The sequence below is a fragment of the Pipistrellus kuhlii genome, unplaced genomic scaffold (genome assembly GCF_014108245.1).
Source record: "Pipistrellus kuhlii isolate mPipKuh1 unplaced genomic scaffold, mPipKuh1.p scaffold_m20_p_1, whole genome shotgun sequence".
Lineage (NCBI taxonomy): Eukaryota > Metazoa > Chordata > Mammalia > Chiroptera > Vespertilionidae > Pipistrellus > Pipistrellus kuhlii.
This window is the reverse complement of record NW_023425404.1, coordinates 125,461,201-125,475,465: the sequence shown is the minus strand read 5'-3', so window position 1 is coordinate 125,475,465 and position 14,265 is coordinate 125,461,201.

The window sequence follows — 14,265 nt, the reverse complement described above, 5'->3', positions numbered from 1 at the left end:
AGAGGAATGTAAACATTTCACAAAGTGCCTCTATTTTCTAGTGCTTGCTTTTGATGAATTTTCTTAAAGTGCCCCACTGTGCTGCTGAAGCCACAGAGTTTAAGGTGCTCTCATTCTGTTTTTAAGACAAATTTAGGACTGGGAATACTACTCTAAGATTGGACATATTTTTAGCATCTCCTCTCTTCCACTCAGTATCATTATCATATATTAGAGGCCCAGTGCACAAAATTCATGCGTGGGGAGGTCCCTTCAGCCCAGCCTTTACCCTCTCCAATCCAGGACACCCTTCCTACAAACTTTGACTGCTGGCTTCTAACCGCTCACTTGCCTGATTGCCCCTAATCCCCGCGCCTCCCCCTCTGCTGTCCTGATTCCTAAACTGCCTCTGCCTGCCAGCCTGATTGCCCTTAACTGCCCCCCTGCTGGCCTGGTAACCTCCAACTGACCCCTCTGTTGGCCTGGTCACCCTTAACTTTCACTCCCCTACTGGCCCGGTCACCCCACACAGCCTGCTGTTCAGTCATTTAGTCATCCCTCACTAACCCCCCTGCTGATCTGGTTGCCCCACGCAGCCTGCTGTTCAGTCATTTGCTTGTCCCTCACTAACACCTCTGCCAGCCCAGTTGTCCCATGCAGCCTGTGTTTGGTTGTCCATCGGTTGTTTCGGTTGTGAGAGCCCTGGGCTTTTTATATATTAGTATATTTTGCTCCCTGGGTCATAGTATTTTCATGGTATTGTAATTCATATAGTCATTAAAATACTAATAGCAATTTGACTAAAATTATTCAATTATTAAAAATTCAATTAGGAACCTTGTGTAATTGATGCCCAATTTATCAAATCTAGCCTTTTACCACATTCTGAGCAAACTGCTAAGTTAAAAAGTTTTATCCTTCTCCCAGATACATTGTCTATCACATTACTTTTGGCTGGATCCATGTAGCTTGTGGTTAAGGTTTAGAAGATGTTCTTTATAAAATATACAGTTTCATGATATGTGAGAAAACTTTATCAGGGGCTTATTAATATAATTTCCTGTGTAATAAGACCTTCATATATGGTGCAACATGAATTTTTGTGGGTAGGAACAGTAATGAAGAGGAGGCATTATAGCAGTCTACAGTAAGGAAGATAAAACACCCCCTTGGGCTTTGAAAAGGAGCCCAGAACAAATATGACATTTACTTAACTACAGAGGCATGAATGGTAATGCTATAATTATGTTAAGAACTGGAGAAGTATTATTAAAATCTTTTAACATAGCCCATCTTTCCACCTTTGGATGTTTCCTTTGTCCTTTTAGAAATTGCCACTGCAGTGAGTCCAGGGCCAGGTGCTGTGAAGGAAGTGAAAAAATTTGGCAGCTGCTTGTCTGAGATCTGAGATGGTCTATTTTCATAAAAAAAAAAAGTCCCATGAAATACTGTGTTCACTAGCCATACATCCCCTTGTCCACATTTCTAGTGGCATTATTATGCATTGTTGTTACCTCAGGTGAACATCTCCTATTTGTGTGTAAGTGGTTTTATTTGATATTGGTCTATTTTGTTTCTACTTTAGAATTTCTTTTGTTTATTTTTTATTTGTCACCCATATACTTTTGTAATGCAGATAATAAACAATGGCCTTTATTTAATAGCAACTGGATATACACAGAATAACTCCTCTTGAAGAACCACCCAAGAGACTAAAATACTATTAAGTCCTCTATTTTTCTGTCTATGACTAGTAATTACCATCTTTTTTTTTCTATAAGTAACTATTGGAAGTAGAATAAATATTGCAGTATGTACCCTCTCTGTATATACCGATTGCTTAAAATTCTTTCAATTAAACTTCAGTCATTGGTTAAATAAACATTTTTGAATTAGCTATTATTATTATTATTATTATTATTATTATTTTATTGTGGATTAGGTCCATTCTGAAATAAGATGCTTCTCATAATAATCTCTTGTTTGGTCCTTTAAGGCAATAATATCTTGAGATAGTGAGATTCTAGAATAATTTATTTTTAATTACACTGAGAAACAACAGGTCAATATTGCCATACATTTTGTTGGTGTCCTACAATGATAAGAAGGACTTTACTTAAAAGAAGAAGAAAAAGAAGAAGTAGTAGAAGAAGAAGAAGAAGAAGAAGAAGAAGAAGAAGAAGAAGAAGAAGAAGAAGAAGGTTAAGAAGAAGAAAAAGAAGAAGAAGTAGTAGTAGAAGAAGAAGAAGAAGAAGAATGTTACTGCTTAAATCAATAGCAGTATATTAGGTTTAGATGAAAAGAGTGAATAATTGAATATTTATAATATTTATGTATTATATATTTTTTCATTTTAATTTACCCAAGAAATATATATTCTGTGTTCATATTTTATTAACTTTGAAGTTTTCTTAAAGAAAATGAGCATTTACAATCTTCATTACAAACCTTAATAATGAAGAACATAAAACATCCCAGGAAAATCAGTATTTGAGTGTTGCCCTAAGCTATTTTTGGACATTATTAATTTTTACATGTCTCAAATTAATATCATTAATAAATTGACTCAATACATTTATAATAATTAAAATACCTACTAATTCAGTATTTTTGAAAATATTTTTTCTCTTATCAATATATTATGTGTGGTATATGAAATCTTTGAAGATAATGAAATTTTGTCCTCAAAACAAGCAATAAGTTATAAATGTGCTGATGTCCCTTTACTTACAGTTCTTATTAACTGATGATAAAGCTTCAGCATCTTAAAATATGCATTATTAAGATAATGTAGTTCATAATCCTGTATTTGTTTTTGTTCCTCTTAAGAAATGGATAACATTGAGTAAGAAATGGATAACATTGAGTAAGAAATGGAATTTAGCAAAGCAACTACTTAAATGTGTCTTAACTTCTTACTTAAAGCTAACCCTTTATTCACATGTGGTGTTTTCTTTCTGGCATCTGACCAGCTAGCTCTCTGAGAAGAATGAGAGCTATACATTGTCTTTCATCAGACAGGAGAAGTCCAATTCAGTTTGGACAAGTGTTTATGAATGACCCTATGAATGAGCACTTCACTAGAAAAGACACAAATAAAAAAGAAACTAAGTGCTCTGTCTTTGTCCCTGAGGAGTAAGATATACTTCCATAAACCAAAAAACAGGTATTTTTTTAGACTAAGGCTCATTCTGCAAAATAGATGCCAAGAGGTCACAGTATAGCCAGCCCAACACAAACACGGGGGTTCAATCTGGTAAGTCTGTGTTCAGAACTCCTTCCAGTGATATTGTCAACTCAATTAAATTTCAGAATCTGGCACCCAGATAACTAGGTAATTTACCAAGTGGTAGTCAGATATCATAAGATATCATTACTTAACCTAAAAAGGTGTATGTATCTACATCTATCTATCTCTATCTCTATCATCTCTATCTCTATTTCTATCTCTTTCTCTATCTATCTCTATATCTCTTACACATATACCCACATCATCTCTAACATCTATATCTATCTATCAACAAATACATACTTTGTATAGTAGTATACAGAAACATTAAAATACTTAATAAGTCCAAACACATGATATTTCACCATTTCTACTCTAAAGAGGACTGTTATTTTTTTTAAACATTTTCTTTTAGTCTTGGGTTACTTAACAATATGTTTTACACGTAAGCTACCATACATCCTAGCTTCTGCCTATTGTTCTGACATCCTTTTTGGTTTAGAGTTGGATTTATTTTATTTCTTTAAAACAATGTTTGGTTTTAAATTTTATTTTTTTAAAAAGGTAGGATAGTTATAGTAAACTTTTATTTCATAGTTCCAGCTACTGTTGTAAAGAGAGCTCTTGCTCTTAATTATTGATCAAATCTTGAAATCATTAGTGGTATTGCCTTCTCCTTTCCCCAGATTCTATAGTTATTAATTGTGACTTGGCTGCTCTAGATGGTCATGCCCTGTGCTTGATCTATGTGGAAGCCTGTGACATGCATTCAGTGGGGCACAGGAAACCAGAAAATCATGAGTTAACTGCTCTTAAAATAGGTGGACAAGGAGAAACTTAGCTAGTTTTGTCATAAAGTGTATATGAAATAATCTAAGATTCTCAAAATTATGTTGTAACACCATTGCCATTTATTAAAAGGTATTAATCTATAACACTTTATTTAATAAACTTTTTGGATAGCCATAAGCTAAAGATAAAAGCATTTGTTTAGTGAAAAATTAAGCACTAAATATCTGCTCTTAAAAACAACAAAAAATATAATAAGTATGCACCCTCAAAAAACATTTCCCTGGGAAGCATCACCCACCACTGTGTACAAAGACCACATGGATCCCAAAGGACATAAATCTGCTGGAGATGTATGGGGATGGATTCAAAAGTCATTTGTCCTCTTAAAAACTCTTTATCTAAAGATGATGGTTCAACATATGCAGCTAAAAAAAGATCTTGTTATAGCAAGTACATCTCTCTGTAAAGCTTATTCTTATAGTTTTGAGTTATTTTAGCCAACTAATGGGCCTCCTTATATGGTCCTATGTGACTCCCAGAATTTCTTGAAGATTTCTCCCTGATGCTTTCAGGGTGACCGGTAAGTAATCACCTCTGATGAAGAGCTCTTGAAATATATTCTGAGCTGTGTGACCCTCTTCCTTGCATCAGATTTCAATCTGCCTGCCCACATCCTTCTGCCTGGCAGAAGTTAATCCCAATTCCAGTTCTGTATGCTATTATGAATGTGTCTGCTTGTTTTCTATATATTTATTTCCATGGGATTTCTTGAAAGTTGGGAAAATAATATCTGGGTTCATTAATTTATGAATTAGAGTCCTCTCTGTTTTAGGTTGCTCCCGAATCTTGGCTATTGTGAATAACTCTTTAATGAACATTGGGCTTCATCTAGTAATTTGTGACAACAGGAATGGACTTAGAGGGTTCATTCAATTATGCTAATTGAAATAAGTCAGATAAAGAAAGACAAATACAGTATGGTTTCACTTATATGTGGAACCTAAACCAAACTAAACAAATGAATAAATAAAACAAAACAGAAACAGACCAAAAAGGATGGTTGCCAAAGTAGAGGGAGTATGGGGATGGGTAAAAATGGTGAAGGGGAATATAGCCAATAATATCAGAATAAGTTTGCATGGTGACAAATGGCTACTAGAATTAGTGGGTTATCACATGGTAAAATATGTAAATATCAAATCATTGTACACCTGAAACTAATATAATACTGTATACCAACTATATTTTAAAAACCAATATTAATGAAAAACATTATTCTCTGAGTCACACAAATTTTTAAATTAATTGGGTACAACATACATGGAGTGAAGTGCAAATATCTTAACTGTACAGCTGAATAGATTGGATCTACCTATGGACCCAACTAGACACCACCCAAATAATTTCCAGGACCCTGAGGACCCTTCATTTTTCTTTGCATAGTTTACAAACCACAGAGGTCACCTCTCCTCTGACTTACCATAGGGACAAGGCAGAAGAAGTCATTTTTCTATTAACTCCCATCTGTCATTTTCTAGGGCTGCTTCTTCTGGCTATAACTCTCTAGAACTTTTGGCAGGCCAAGGGTTTTCTACCGCCAGAGGAATCCCTTAGGTTGGGCTACAGGCACCTGTGGGACGATTGGAGCCAACAGCTTGCAGGGGAGTAATGAGGTCTGAAGGCACACAGGCAGAGCATCAACAGACGGCTGGGTTCACCCATGCATGCCATTTCCATGCTTGCCCCACATTAGAGTCACTTTGTCCTGTTACTGATTCTTTAAGAAGGGGAAAGTCACAATTTAAACAAACAAACAAACAAAACAAACAATAACAACCCAGAAACAGTAGTGTGGGAAAATACAAGCAATAATTCCCACCTTCACTAGAACTGATTCATATGCATATTCACCATCAACCCTCTATGCATTCTAGATCCTCTTGGGCAGTGGTTGTGCTGGTCTGGATCACTTGCCCAGTGAGATTATAATAAATCTATCCCATAACTTCACTCCATCTCTGATTATAGGTCAGGTCAGTGGTGGCCGTTGAAATTTCCTGTTGACAGTAATCTCAAGGAGTGGGAGCCCCCAGAGTGAGGATCTCCAGGGATCCCTTGAGTCCCAGGCAAACAACTTTCCTGCTCCAGTTATGGAGCAAAAAGACAATCTTCTCATACTTATCACAGTCAATTGGTAAGTAACTCCTTTCTGCCAAAGAGGGTGGTTATAGATTTTATAAATTCTTTGGTCTCTGAAATATAATTAGCGCACACACACACACAAATAAAAACTTCAAATCCCTACTCTGTCACCCTGAAGACTAAGTGTAGATGTCTTTATTCTACTTGGTGTGTTGTCAATATTTGAAGAAAAATTTTAGACCCTTTGGAGGTCATTGTGGATGGAGAAACTTAAGGCATGTTGTCATTCAGTAACAACAAGAAGGGTGGGGAAATATATGCATCCATGTTCATGATAAACCAAACAAGAACTTATGGCTAATGTGCCCAGTGGTCAAAGACTAAATTTGCCAAATCATTTTAACAAACGGGATTTGAACACACACATACTAGTACACACACCTCACGATTTCCTGGTGGTGAGAATGTCAGGTTCAGTGGAATTCCTATTGAGTCTTGTGACTGAAGAGTCTGGCTCCACTTCTGGAAGTGACAGAAGACCTCACCACCAAGGTTACTGTTGCATTTCAGGTCCCCCTGGATCACTGGGAGACCATGAGAGGGCCCATTCCTATCTGCTATAACTGCATCTTCTATCAGGGATGCAGATTCATACAATGGTCATCAGTTAAAAATGCATAGGGCATCTTGAAGAACTGTGCTAGGGTTTATTGTCATGCCCAAGCAGTGGCCTTACTCAACATTGAAGTTGACATTTTGGCATTCCAAAAGGCTTACAGCCATAACACAAAAACCTCATAAACAGAAGTGAATCCAAAGTATAGGAAACCAGAGTACTTCCCATCTGGAGTGAGTTGTCTCCAGTGGTCCAGGAGAAGGCCCAGAGGCAGAAAGGCTGAGATACCATACAGGTGCTATGGTGGGAGGCTGTCAGCTACTCAGCCTCCATCCATGGTCCTGGGGTCACAGTGAGGCAAGGATGGGGTGAGGGAGCCACGGGCTCTGCCATACTTATTCTTGTATTGTGTGGTGTGCGAGAGACTTTATGCTATAGAACCCTATTATTGCCATTGATTGTTATTAATCTTGGTAATTAATAGAGTACAGCAACACATAATCATGTACATACATTATTTAACACTTGTGCAAGAGTTTCTGCAGGATAAGTTCCCTTACAAGGCAATCACTGCTTTTTCTCTCTTGCTTGCCTTTCTTTTTTAATTGAATAAAAGTGGTAATAATAGAAATGTCTTTCTGTCTCTGGCTTTACCAGAAGTGTTTCATGTTTTAAATCAAGAGGCTTGATAATATTATTTGGGGTAAAACATTTGTATTTAATTCTATTTATTATATCCACAAACTCCTATTTTGAGTGTTTTCTTTAACTAATATAGTCAGTAAAATTTACCAATTGCATTTTCAGCATCATATATTGTCTTCTTAGTTCTATTAATATGAGGAATTTTATTAATATCAAATTGTCTTTTCATTACTGAAATAAATCTCACTTGATTTTAATGTATTATTCTTTTACTATAAACCTGGATTATGTTTGCTAATATGTCAATACTTTAGCACTAATATTCACTATGGGAATTGTTATAATTTTATTTTATTGTACAGTATTTGTTAATTTTATATTGAAAACTTCATGATAATATTTGCAAAATTTCCATCCTTGTACTGTTCAGGGGTCTTCAAACTTCTCTCATTATGAGAATCACCTGGTGGAGGTGTTAAAACACAGATTCCCGGATCCCAACTATAAGAAGTGCTATCAGGAATCTGTGTTTTAACACCTCCACCAGGTGATTCTCATAATGAGAGAAGTTTGAAGACCCCTGGTTTAGATTCTGCAATTAAAAGTTTAATAGGCCCTAGCAGGTTTTGCTCAGTGTATACCACTTTGGCATTTGTACTGAAGGGTACTAGGTTCAATTCCTGTCAAGGCACATACCTCAGATGCAGGCTTGATCCCTGGCTGGGGCACATGCTTGAGGCAACTAATTGATGTGTCTCTCTCACATCAATGTTTCTCTCTCTCTCTGTCTCTCTCACCCTTCTACTCTCTAAAAATAAATGGAAAAATATTTTCAGGTGAGGATTAACAACAACAAAAAGTTTGATAGAATTCCACTGGGACAGCGATTTTCCACTTTTTTCATCTGGTGATACACATAGGCTACTGACTAAAGTTCTGTGGCACACCAAAAAAGATATATGATGTTTTTGCTGATCTGACAAAAAAATAGGTATAATTTTTATTCATTCACACCAAATGGCTATTGTTGTGTTGCCTGTTTGTTTGTTTATTTATTTATTTGACAATCTAATGAAAAAGAGGTAAGTGCCCTTGACTAAATATCAATTATTGCATTTAAAAAAAATTCTTGTGGCACACTGGGTGAAAGTCACTGCTCTATGAGGTAATAGATATGGTGCTTTTGGGAGGGGAAAAGGTTGCACTTGGTAAACATTTCAGGTCTCTCTCTCTTTTTTTAATCCTCAGCCAAATGTTTTTATTGATTGTTTTAGAGAAAGAGAAACATCCATCAGTTACCTCCCATAGGCTCCCTGACTGGGAGTTGAACCCACAAACTAGGTATGTGTTCTGACTTCAAGTCGAACCCACGCCTTTTGGTATACCGAATGATGCTCCAACCAACTGAGGAACCTGGCCAGAGCTTCAGTTTCCTTTCCTTTGCAGCAATTGATTTGCATATATATATATAAAAGCCTAAGTGATACTTATGACCAAAGGACCAGAATGACCGGTCAAGCAGTTGCTATGATGTGCACTGACCACTAGGGGGCAGATTTTCAATGCAGGAGCTGTCCCTTGGTAATCAGAGTGCTCACACAGCCAACCTCCCATGGCCAGCCAACCTTCCCCTATTCCTCCCTGCAGTCAGCCAGCCTCCCACTTTCCCTCCTTCTGGCAGGCCAACCTCCATTGTCCCTCCCCTTTCCAGCCAGCAGGCCTCTATCAGGACTGTGCAAGTCAACCCTGATTAGCCTGATCACCAGCCAGGCCCAGGGACCCCATCCGTGCATGCATTCATACACGGGCCTCTAGTATGTTATATCTCTTCATGAATCGGTATTAAAAATTATTTTTCCAAGAGAATAATCAATTTCATAAGGTATTAATATTTAATATATAATTTTGCAAAATATCTTAACTTATTAAAGGATTCTTATTTCTGAAGTTACATATCATTTATGATTTATTGCATTTTAATCTTTTGTTTTTTTGTTTTAATATTTTGATCATTTAAACTGGTGGTTTATATAGTCATCAAAAGATTTTTGAGAATCAGGTATTTTGATAAATATATTAGATCTGTTTTTCTGTGTTCTGCCCTTATTTTTATTATTTACTTACTAGAGGCCCAGTGCACAAAATTCATGTACGGGGTGGGGGTGGGGGGGAGTGTTCCTCAGCCCAACCTGCACCCTCTCGAATTGGGGACCCCTTGAGGAGGTTGGTGGGATTGTGCCTAAATGGGTGGTCAGACATACCTCTTACAATCCAGGACTGCTGGCTCCCAACTGCTCATCTGCTGATTGCCCCTAACCACTTCTGCCTGCCAGCCTGATCACCCCCTATCCACTCCCATGCCAACCTGGTCAATGCCTAACTGCTTCCTGGCTGGCCCGATTGCCCCTAACTGCCCTCCCCTCCTGGCCTGGTCACTTCCAACTGCTCTCCTTTGCTGGCCCAATCACCCTTAACTTCTCTCCTTGCTGGCCTGATCACCCACAACTGCCCTCCACTGTAGGCCTGGTCCTCCCCAAATGCCTTCTCCTGCACTCCTATGTAACCCCCAACTGCCCTCTGTTGCTGGCATGTTCTCCCCTAACTGCCCTCCTCTGCCAGCCTGGTCACCTCTAACTGCCCTCTTCTGTTGGCCTGGCCACCCCTAATTGCCCACAACTGCCCTCTCCTGTAGACCATCTTGTGACGGCCATCTTGTGTCCACATGGGGGCAACCATCTTTGACCACATGGGGATGGCCATCTTGTGTCTTGGAGTGATGGTCAATTTACATATTAATCTTTTATTATATAGGATTTCTTTGTATCTTTGGTTTATCAAAATCTTAAAATTATTTTCAGTGAGTACTTAAATAATTTATTTCACTCTTTTTATTTTTTTTTAATTTTCCTTTGGCTAAAATGTGAAAAATAGCTTTTATTTGTTTAACATCTTATTGGGTGGATCTTTTTGGTTTTCTACTTTTTAATTTATTTATATTTGTATTGTATTGTGATTAGAAATATTTCCCCAAGCACTTCTGTTTTCTGTAGGTGAGAATTATTGAGTTTTCTTAATGGCCTGCTTATATGGTCAATTTTTGTAAATTTCCCATGAGTTCTTTAGAAAAGTGTATACTAGAACATAAAGAATTTTATATTCCTAAACCTCTCCATAAATATTATCTATCTATCTATCTATCTATCTATCTATCTATCTATCTACCTATGTATCTATCTATCCATCTATCTATCCATCATTTATCTATCATCTATAATTTATCTACCTATATTTTCTATGTTTACCCCCTATCTTCTATCATCTCCATAAGATATTATTATATTGTTGTCTATATTCTTATTTCCTTTTGTGTACTTCATATCCTAATATAAGTGCCATTTTGTCTGTTTTTTTCTAGTTCTTCCCATAATTTTTACTTTCTGATGACAACAATCTGCTATTGTGTATATTAATTTTCATAACTGCCTTGTGCTCACAGTGCACACTACTGACGAACAGTGCCCTCTTTATTTTCTTTCAATGGTTTTGAATCTTTTTTCAGACTTGCCTGATATTAAAAACACACCTTGCCAGTTTGGCTCTGTGGAAAGCATTGAACTGTGGACTGAAACTGTGGACTGGACTGAAACCTGCAGACTGAAGGATCCGGGTTTGATTCTGGTCGAGGTCCTATGCCCAGAGGAGGACCCTCTCAGTGGCAGAGTACTTGCTCTCTTCATCATCTCTGCCTCTGCTGCCCCTTCCAGGCTTATGGATTCTCCCCAACTTGTCCATCTCTGTTTCCTGCATGGAATTTAGTGGCTTTAATTACTTTGGGAACAATAGAACATTTTGAGACTTCTCTATCTCTTAATTTTGTTGAATTCAAAGATTTACTTTTGAGGGCATTTTTTGTATGTGTGTGTTTGTTTGTTTGTTTCACCTTCTTTATATGTATGTGTACCAGGAGATAAATTAATCTGTAAGCAAGCTACCATAGTTATATCAGGATATGTAATTATATGCCATGATTTGGTAATAATTTCTTTGGAGGAACTCATAACTAATTTGCACTTTGAAATTATTTTTTTAATTGTTCTTTTCTCAAGCCATTAAAAAATATACATTCCACATGTTGTCCTATTATTTGTTCTTTCTATTTCAGACATCATGTTCCTAATTACAATAAAATTATTTACTGATTATAAGAAAACATAAATGTTAAACAAGAAAAGTTTATTGTAAATTAATTTTATTTGTATTTATCATTATTCATTACTAAAATGATATGTAATAAAGTGCACACTTTTAAGAGTGCAACCAACCTCTATGTAACCACAACATGAATATAAACAAGATATATTTGGAGATATATACAATGTATGGTTCCCCAGAGAACTTCTGCATGCCACACACCACTCAGCACCACTCAACACACTGCACTCCCAGATTATTCCACAGACTCGCTTTGCCTGTTTTTACACAGTATACAATGGAGATAATTGCAATCTTTTGCCTCTAACTTCTGTCACTCAACATTAGATCTGTGAGCGCATGTATGTAGTTATGCATTCTAAGAGTACTTTTTTCATTGCTATGTCACGTTTGATTTTATGACTATATCAAAAATTATTCACTCCTCTGTAATATTTCTAATATTTTTATCTTAAGAATATAGCTACCCTGAAAGTTATCAAATGTTTCTCTTGGTAACACGTGTTCATCTCTCCAGGGCATATGTGCAAAAAAATGAAATACTGGATGATTGACAGTAGGGATATTTTTCCAAAATGGTTTTCCAGGAGGGGAGTCACAGCATCAGCAGACCACATCTCCACCAGCACTCAGGGCAGCTGCTAATTTAATTGTGGTGAAAGTATTTCTGAAGTTTTAATTTTCATTATGATGGCGATAAATTATGTTCAGGACCTTTAAAGACTTTTTCTTGGCTATTGGGTATTATTTTCTCTAGAGTCTATATAAGAATTTGTGTGAAGCTTTATAATCTTTTTAGAAAATATATTCTTATTGATTTCAGAGAGGGAGAGAGAGATAAACATCAATGATGAGAGAGAATCATTGATAAGTTGCCCCCTACTGGGGATCAAGCCTACAACAAGGGCATGTACCCTTGACGAGAATCAAACCCAGTACCCTTCAGTCCACAGATTGATGCTCTAACCAGTGTGCAAAACCAGCTAGGGCTATAATGTTTATTAATTTGTTAAATTTCTTTATATGTTCTGGATCTGAGTTATTTAGGTAATGTTTTGCAAATATTTTTGTCCTTTTTTTTTTTTTTTCTTTTTTTTTTTTCTCTCTCACTTTTTCAATGGTATGTTTTGATGGGCTTGAGGTTTATAAGAAATCTTTATCAAATCCAAAGTGATGCCGAGACCAGTTTGGCTCAATGGATAGAGCGTCGGCTTGGGGACTGAAGGGTCCCGGGTTCTATTCCGGTCAAGGGCATGTACCTTGGTTGCAGGCATATCCCCAGTAGGGTGTGTGCCAGAGGCAGCTGATCGATGATTCTCTCTCATCGATGTTTCTAACTCTCTATCTCTCTCCATTCCTCTCTGTACAAAATCAATAAAATATATTTTTAAAAAAATCCAAAGTGATGAGCGAATTTTATTGAACAAATATATTTTCACTCTCACATTTAATTCTATGAATCATCTTAAATTATTTTGGGGTATGATGTTAGAAAGAGGTCAAAGTACATTTTTTACAATTTAAATTTTCAATTGCTTTGCTTCATTTATTAAAAAAACCATCTTATCTTATTCTCATTACATTGCACTGGAACCTTTGGTATAACTCAGGTGGCTATAAACATAGAGACTTATATATTATTTATTCAATTCCATTAGCTGAATTAACCATCTTTGAGAAAATAATAAATTGTCTTATTTAATGTATGTATGGAGTATGTCTTTATAGCCAACAATGTAAGTTCTGTAATTTTGTGTGTTTTTTCTCCTTTGAATATTGCCTAGGTGAATTTACACCACCACTAAGCAGCTGGCATCAGACTTGCCCTCCCAGTGGAAAATTATGAACGTGAACAAAACATAAGGTAAATACATGTTTTCAAATATTAGACACTTGAGATGTGGTGCATGAAATTCATGCATGGGGGAAAGGGGTCCCTCAGCCCGACCTGCAACGAAGCCAGTGTCACATGCCCTGGCTTGCCTCTGACCAGAGGCCTGCTCACCCACCCAACCTCCCTCTGCAGGCCAGGGTGAGGCCGCCAGCCCTGGCCACTATGGATGCCACCATATTTGTGATGGAGTGATGGTTAATTTGCATATTATCCTTTTATTAGATGGGATTATCTATCATTTTACAATATAATTGATATAAACACATATAAGTCCTTTCTTTGTCAGCTGAAAGGGCCTAGAAGCAATGCCACCTCCGTTTCATTGAGCACAACTAATACTCAGACTTTGGTTTCTAGTAGCAACCAGGGCTCTTTTGAGAAATGGCTGATTCTAGGATCAGGGCAAGAAACATTCAAGATACACTTTGTGGTATAAAGTAAGGAAGTTCAAAACACACACACACACACACAAATACCACACACATCCACTGATGGGGAATGTAAGAAGGATAATTTGGGCAACAAAATGTTTAAAGGAGTATTGGGTTATAATTCAAGGTATAACATAATGTCAATGAGTCTTAACTTATATCAATGGTTGAACAAATAAATTTATGGAGGATAATTGATTAAATTCCCCATACCCCAAACATCTAACTAATGTATGTATCATACTCTACTCCCCAGGACAGAGTACAACTTCTTTCTTCAGTGGGAGCACTCATCAGAGGCTTCTCTCCTAAGAGCATATCTTGG